This window comes from Petromyzon marinus, unplaced genomic scaffold (assembly GCF_048934315.1).
Source record: "Petromyzon marinus isolate PM22_M1 ecotype Great Lakes invasive population unplaced genomic scaffold, UKy_Petmar_22M1.pri1.0 PM_Scaffold_39, whole genome shotgun sequence".
NCBI lineage: Eukaryota > Metazoa > Chordata > Hyperoartia > Petromyzontiformes > Petromyzontidae > Petromyzon > Petromyzon marinus.
In genome coordinates, this window is record NW_027423379.1 from 394,034 (window position 1) to 402,409 (window position 8,376).

Genomic DNA, 8,376 nt, shown 5'->3' on the forward strand with positions numbered 1-8,376 from the left:
CATCTGCTGGACTACATAGTGACGGACCAGCGGATGCGAGCCCATGTCCTTGACACCAGGACCTACCGTGGAGCTGATCTGCCCTCTGACCATCGACTAGTCATCTGTAAGATGCGCCTGCCATTCTTCCACTCCGGTGGTGGGTGTACACCCAGGACCCCATTCCAACCTAAAGTGGCCTGGTCTCAGCTATCTGATGAAAGTTGCAAGCGAGAATTTCATCATCGCTTGCGGCTGGGATTGGCATCATACCCGACTCCTCCTGATGTCGAGGGCAAATGGGTGAGGTTTAGGACTGTGACTCATGCAGCTGCATTGGCTGCTTTGGGTACGCGGTCCAGACCTCCCCAGAGACCCTGGCTGACAGAGGACGTGTTCAGGATGGTTGAGAAAAAGCGACAGGCCCACTGTCATCGGCTACAGAATCCCACGTCAGAGAATGAGGAGGCTTACCGCAGCCTTCGCTCGGAGGTTCGGAGAGCCGTGAGGCAATGCAAGGATGGGTGGTGGTCGCGGGTTGCTGAGGAGATGGAGTCTGCCTCAGTGGCCCGTGATCACAAATCTCTATTTAACTCCATCAAAAAAGTAACCGGCAGCACCACACCTATTACCATCATTAGGGGAAAAAACGGTGATCCAATCTCCGACCCCCAGGAACAGGTTTGCAGATTTGCTGAGCATTTCAGTGAGGTCCTGGGGGAGGGAAAACCCCTCAGCCAGGAAAACATCGTGGCACAAAGTGAGGATGACCCTGCTGAGGCTGCGGTGCCTCAAATATTGGAAGAAGTCACCCCCTGTGAGTGGCTGGCTGAGGTGCCATCTGTTGAGGAAGTACTGAAGGCTATCCGTAGTCTGTGACCAGGAAAGGCAGCGGGCAGAGATGATCTCCCAAGCGAAATGCTGAGGGAGGGTGGCGTTTGTGCACAGACTGCACTATATGACATCATAACAACAGTCTGGACAACTGGACGAGTTCCGCAGGGGCATCTCACTCCTCAGTGTGCCGGGAACGGTCCTGGCAAGGATTATTCAGCATCGCCTTGCCAGGCACGCTGAGGAGAGGCTTGCAGAGCCCCAATGCGGTTTCAGGAAAGGGTGGTCCTGCACAGATGCCATAATTTCTGTCCGTCTGCTACAGCAAAGGTGTAGGGAATTCCAACAAGACCTACATCTCTGCTTTATTGACCTGGGCAAGGCCTATGATACCATCAGTAGGCCTGGGCTCTGGGTTGTTCTTCGTGCTTTTGGAGTACCTGACCCTCTGCTCACGATCATTAAGGACCTTCATGATGGTGAGCGGGCCCGGGTAAAACTACGTGGCCGGGAGTCAGAGCCATTCCCTGTACACCTTTGGGTGCGACAGGGATGTCCTCTGGCTCCCACATTATTTAACATTTATTTTGACCACGTAGTTCGTGAAGCCTTCAATAGCTGTACCGGGGGAGTCTCCATATGGTACAGATATAATGGGAGGCTGATCGATGCCCGGGTGCGGTCAAGGGATGGCTCCCTATTGCTCAACCACGTTATGTATGCTGATGATTTGGTAATAGCTGCTCACTCAGAGGAGGAGTTGGAGACGCTGCTGCTGAGACTGGAGCGTGCCACTAAGAGGTGGGGCCTTACCATCAGCCCCACCAAAACTAAGCACCTGCCTGGGTATTTTGTACCATCGGACACTCCACCCCCACAACTCCAAATCGGTGATGGGGCAGTGTGTAGTGTATAGTGTAGTGTGTAGTGTATTAGAGTAGTATATAGTGTAGTGTGTAGTGTAGTGTATAGTAGTGTATACTGTAGTATTTAGTAGTGTAGTCTATAGTAGTGTATAGTGTAGTGTATAGTGTAGTGTATAGTGTAATGTATAGTAGTGTATTGGGTAGTGTATAGTGTAGTATATTGTGTAGTGTGTAGCGTATAGTAGTGCAGTGTATAGTGTAGTGTACAGTGTAGTGTATAGTGTAGTGTGTAGTGTAGTGTATAGTGTAGTATGTAATGTAGTGTGTAGTGCAGTGTATTGTGGAGTGCATAGTGTAGTGTATAGTGTAGTGTATAGTGTAGTGTGTAGTGTAGTGTATAGTGTAGTGTGTAGTGTTGTAGTGTAGTGTATAGTGTAGTGTATAGTAGTGTAGTGTATCGTAGTGTATAGTATTGTAAAGTGTAGTGTGTAGTGTTGTAGTGTATAGTGTAGTGTATAGTGTAGTGTATAGTAGTGTAGTGTATAGTGTAGTGTATCGTAGTGTATAGTAGTGTATAGTGTAGTGTATAGTGTAGTGTATAGTGTAGTGTATAGTAGTGTAGTGTATAGTAGTGTAGTGTATAGTGTAGTGTATCGTAGTGTATAGTGTAGTGTATAGTGTAGTGTATAGTGTAGTGTATAGTGTAGTGTATAGTGTAGTGTATAGTAGTGTAGTGAATAGTAGTGTGGTGTATAGTAGTGTAGTGTATAGTAGTGTAGTCTATTGTATCGATTTAAAGCTTTCGTGACTGCAAGGATTCATCTTAAAGTAATAAATTAAAAAAATAAAATAACACAATAAAATTCTCACGACGTTTCGGCCACAACACAAGTGGCCTTCATCAGGTGAAGGGACGAGACTGTCTCGAGGACAGCGCTGGAGTGTAGTGTATCGTAGTGTATAGTAGTGTATAGTGTAGTGTATTGTGTAGTGTATAGTAGTGTAGTGTATAGTAGTGTATAGTGTAGTGTATTGTGTAGTGTATAGTAGTGTAGTCAAAATAGCATATAGTGTAGTGTGTAGTGTAGTGTATAGTGTAGTGTATAGTGTAGTGTATATTGTACTATATAGTGTAGTGCATTGTGTAGTGTATACTGTAGTGTATAGTACAATGTTGTGTATAGTGGAGTGTATAATAGTGTAGTGTGTAGTGTATAGTGTAGTGTATAGTGTAGTGTATAGTGCTGTGTATAGTGTAGTGTAAAGTAGTGTATAGTGTAGTGTATAGTGTAGTGTGTAGTGTATAGTAGTGCAGTGTATAGTGTAGCATAGTGTACAGTGTAGTGTAGTGTATAGTAGTGTATAGTGTAGTGTATAGTGTAGTGTATAGTGTAGTATATAGTGTAGTGTGTAGTGTATAGTAGTGTAGTGTATAGTGTAGCATAGTGTATAGTGTAGTGTATAGTGTAGTGTGTAGTGCAGTGTATAGTGTAGTGTTGTGTATAGTGTAGTATATTTTAGTGTATAGTGTAGTGTATAGTGTAGTGTAGTGTATCGTAGTATATAGTAGTGTATAGTGTAGTGTATTGTGTAGTGAATAGTAGTGTAGTGTATAGTAGTGTAGTGTATAGTAGTGTAGTATATAGTAGCATATAGTGTAGTGTATAGTGTAGTGTGTAGTGTATTGTATAGTGTAGTGTATAGTGTAGTGTATAGTATAGTAATGTAGTGTACAGTAGTGTTGTATAGTGTAGTGTATAGTGTAGTGTATAGTGTAGTGTATAGTAGTGTAGTGTATAGTAGTGTAGTGTATAGTAGTGTATGGTGTAGTGTATAGTGTAGTGTATAGTAGTGTAGTGTATAGTAGTGTAGTGTATAGTGTAGTGTCTAGTGTAGTGTATAGTTTAGTATATTTTAGTGTATAGTGTAGTATATATAGTAGTGTATAGTGTAGTGTGAAGTGTATAGTGTAACGTATAGTGTAGTGTATAGTAGTGTAGTGTATAGTAGTGTAGTGTATAGTAGTGTATAGTAGTGTAGTGTATAATGTAGTGTATAGTAGTGTATAGCAGTGTAGTGTATAGTAGTGTGGTGTATAGTAGTGCATATTGTAGTGTGTAGTGTATAGTGTAGCGTATAGTAGCGTAGTGTATAGTAGTGTATTGTGTAGTGTATAGTAGTGTATAGTAGTGTAGTGTATAGTGTAGTGTATTGTGTAGTGTATAGTAGTGTAGTGTATAGTAGTGTATAGTAGTGTATAATGTAGTGTATAGTGTAGTGTATAGTGTATAGTAGTGCAGTGTATAGTGTAGTGTATAGTGTAGTGTATAGTGTAGTGTATAGTGTAGTGTACACTATTCTAGACTCACCGGCAATCGCACCACGCAGCTCCTAGGAGGCTGGGTGCAGATCTTTTGGCTTGAGATGCTGGAAACTCCGCAGCTGCCCTCCGTGGCCATCTGCACCTGCATCTGCCTCTGGTCGAGTGCTGGCCAACGCGAAGGGAGGGCAGAGAATCGAACAAAAATGTTTCAAATGTTACCCGGCCGAGGTGAAGCGAGAGCGCCGATGATCCTGGCTTTGAATACCCCCCCAAGTCGTTACCAACGCACGGGCAGCAGCGGCGGCGGAAGCAATGTGAGGGGACGGGAAGGGGAAGGGAGACGGAAGGGGAAGGGAGCGGAAGCTTCACCGACACGTCCCCGGAGCGCCGGTCCCGCGGTAAAGCGGAGACGGTGGCTCGCCGATACGTGGAGCGCAAGAGCCTGGACTCGCTGTGTTCAAGGTCCCTGAGAAAACATCCTCCTAAGGTTCAGCCTCCACTTCTCCCCGACGGTCCTCTCATCTTCGGATACCCGAAGGGCGACGGACCCCAACATCTTCAGGGGCCAGGTCAACGTGCTCGTCGGCCACGCCAAGCTCGCCGTGCACAGGGCGAGGAAGGTGGCCCTGGAGGGGAAACATACGGCCAAGCGGCCTGGGCATCTTCCGCGCTTTCCGGTCGGAGCCAGGGTGTGTGGGCCGGAGTTCCGCCGTGCGCGGCTGACCCACGCGCGAGCCGGCCCTTCAAGGAGCGGAGGACGCTGGAGGAGGGCCGTGTGGCTCGGTGGCAGATGACGGTAGAGAGCTCTGCGTGCAGATTGTGAGCTACCCGTCGGAGGCCGTAGCACTGCGGGAAGGGCTGCGTGCCGATGCAGCACTTGTCGTAGTTAAAAATACATAATAATATTACAAATATTACATATAAAACATAGGGGGAACAAAGACATGGAGTAGAGAGAGAGAGGGGGTAGGTAGAGAGAGGGGGGTAGGTAGAGAGAGAGAGAAGGTAGAGAGAGAGGGGGTAGAGAGAGGGGGTAGGTAGAGAGAGGGGGTAGGTAGAGATAGGGGGTAGGTAGAGAGAGGTAGTAGAGAGAGGGGGTAGAGAGAGAGGGAAGAGGTAAGGAGAGCAGAGCTTGAAATCTTTCGTGAAATCTTTCATTTCAAATGGGCGGGTGGGGGGGGGGGGTTACATAAAGCATAGCATTAAACAAGAAAACGAAATGATAAATGAAGCAAAGTGCCGACTACACCGAGCATCTTCTTGTTTCCTCTTATCGTAAAAAAAGGAAAAGAGGGTAGGGGAGGGGAAGGGAGGGAAGGAGAGGGGATGAGAAGAGAGGGTAGGGGAGGGAGTAAGCGAGTAGGCGGGATCACCTTCGATGAAGCAGGTCTTCCCGGAGTAGTGCGTAGGCCGCTGGTAGTCTGGCAGGCAGGCCGGGCTCCTGTTGGTCACGGGAGTGGCGACCTTCAGCAGTGCTGCGTTGTACCGGTCGTGAACGGTGTAGCTCAGCACCCGCAGGTCCACGCCACCGCTCAGCCGGACACTCGGGGGCTGCGGGTCGCTCCTGAAATCGGCGGCAGCCAACGACGTCTTTATTCACGACAAACTTTTGTTGCTGTGCAGCGGTGGCTGGGGAGACGTTGACGACCTCGCCTGGTATGCTAGAGGTCGTGGGTACGATCCTGAGCCCTGATGTATATTTGTAATCTGCGTCTCTTTCTCTCTTCTCACGGTCTATATTTGTTGTGTTTAGTTCCCCCGGCGCACCTCTGATTAGCCACGGTTGGCTACGTACAAAAGAAGTTCAACGTACATACATAGACTCACAGCAGAGAACCATAGACTCACACAGAGACCCATAGACTCAAACAGAGACCCATAGACTCACACAGGGACCCATAGACTCACACAGAGACCCATAGACTCACACAGAGACCAGTAGACTCCCACAGAGACCCATAAACTCACACAGAGACCCATAGACTCACACAGGGACCCATAGACTCACACAGAGACCCATAGACTCAGACAGAGACCAGTAGACTCACACAGAGACACATAGACTCACACAGAGACCCATAGACTCACACAGAGACCAGTAGACTCACACAGAGACCCATAGACTCACATCAGAGACCCATAGACTCACAGAGACCCATAGAATCACACAGAGACCAGTAGACTCACACAGTGACCCATAGACTCACATGGACATCCATAGACTCACACAGACACCCATAGACTCACACAGAGACCCATAGACTCACATCAGAGCCCCATAGACTAACACAGAGACCAGTAGACTCACACAGAGACCCATAGACTCACATCAGAGACCCATAGACTCACAGAGACCATTAAACTCACACAGAGACCCATAGACTCACACAGAGACCCATAGAATCACACAGAGACACAGAGACTCATACAGAGACCCATAGACTCACACAGAGATCCAAAGACTCACACAGAGACCCATAGACTCACACAGAGACCCATAGACTCACATAGAGCCCCACAGACTTACACAGAGCCCCATAGACTCATACAGCAGAGACCCATAGACTCGCAAAGAGCCACATAGACTCACACAGAGACCCATAGACTCACACAGACACCAGTAGACTAACACAGAAACACATAGACTCACACAGCAGAGACCCATGGACTCACCACACTGAGACCAATAGACTCACAGAGACCCACAGACTTACGTAAACAGAAACTCATAGACTCACACAGAGATCAGTAGACTCACACAGAAACACAGACTCACACAGAGCCACATAGACTCACACAAAGACACAGACTCACACAGAGCCCCATAGACTCACACAGGGACCCATAGACTCACACGGAGACCCATAGACTCACACAGAGACGTATAGACTCACACGGAGACCCATAGACTCACACAGAGACTCAGACTCACACAGAGACACATAGACTCACACAGATCCCCAAAGACTCACATAGGGACCCATAGACTCACACAGAGACCCATAGACTCACACAGAGACCAGTAGACTCACACAGAGACCCATAGACTCACAGAGAGTCCAGTAGACTCACACAGAGCCCCAAAGACTCACACAAAGACCCATAGACTCACACAGGGACACATAGACTCACACAGAGACCCATAGACTCACAAAGAGACCCATAGACTCACACAAAGACCAGTAGACTCACATAGAGACCCATAGACTCACACAGAGACCCATAGACTCACACGGAGACTCATAGACTCACATGGAGACCCATAGACTCACACGGAGACCCATAGACTCGCACAGAGACACAAAAACCGACACAGAGACCCATAGACTCACACAGAGACCTATAGACTAACACAGAGACCCATAGAGTCACACAGAGCCCCATAGACTCACATAGAGCCCCATAGACTCACACAGGGACCCATCGACTCACACGGAGACCCATAGACTCACACGGAGAAACAAAGACCCACACAGAGACCCATAGACTCACACAGGGATCCATAGACTCACATGGAGACCCATAGACTCACACAGAGACCCATAGCCTCTCACAAAGACCAGTAGACTCACACAGAGACCCATAGACTCACACAGAGACCCATAGACTCACACGGAGACCCATAGACTCACACAGAGACCCATAGACTCACACAGAGCCCCATAGACTCACACAGAGACCCATAGATTCACACAAAGACCCATAGACTCACACAGAGATACAAAAACCCACACAGAGACCCATAGACTCACACAGAGACCCATAGCCTCATAAAGAGACCCATAGACTCACACTAAGACCAGTAGACTCACACAGAGACCCATAGACGCACACAGAGACCCATAGACTCACACAGAGACCCATAGACTCACACAGAGACCCATAGACTCACACAGAGCCCCATAGACTCACACAGAGACCCATAGATTCACACAAAGACCCATAGACTCACACAGAGATACAAAATCCACACAGAGACCCATAGACTCACACAGAGACCCATAGACTCACAAAGAGACCCATAGACTCACACTAAGACCAGTAGACTCACACAGAGACCCATAGACTCACACAGAGACCCATAGCCTCACACGGAGACTCATAGACTCACATGGCGACCCATAGACTCACACGGAGACCCATAGACTTACACAGAGACACAAAAACCCACACAGAGACCCATAGACTCACACAGAGACCAATAGACTCACACAGAGACCCATAGACTCACACAGAGCCCCAAAGGCTCACACAGAGACCCATAGACTCACCCAGGCATCCATAGACTCACACGGAGACCCATAGACTCACACAGAGACCCATAGACTCACACGGAGACCCATAGACTCACACCGCGGCCTGCACCCCGACCTG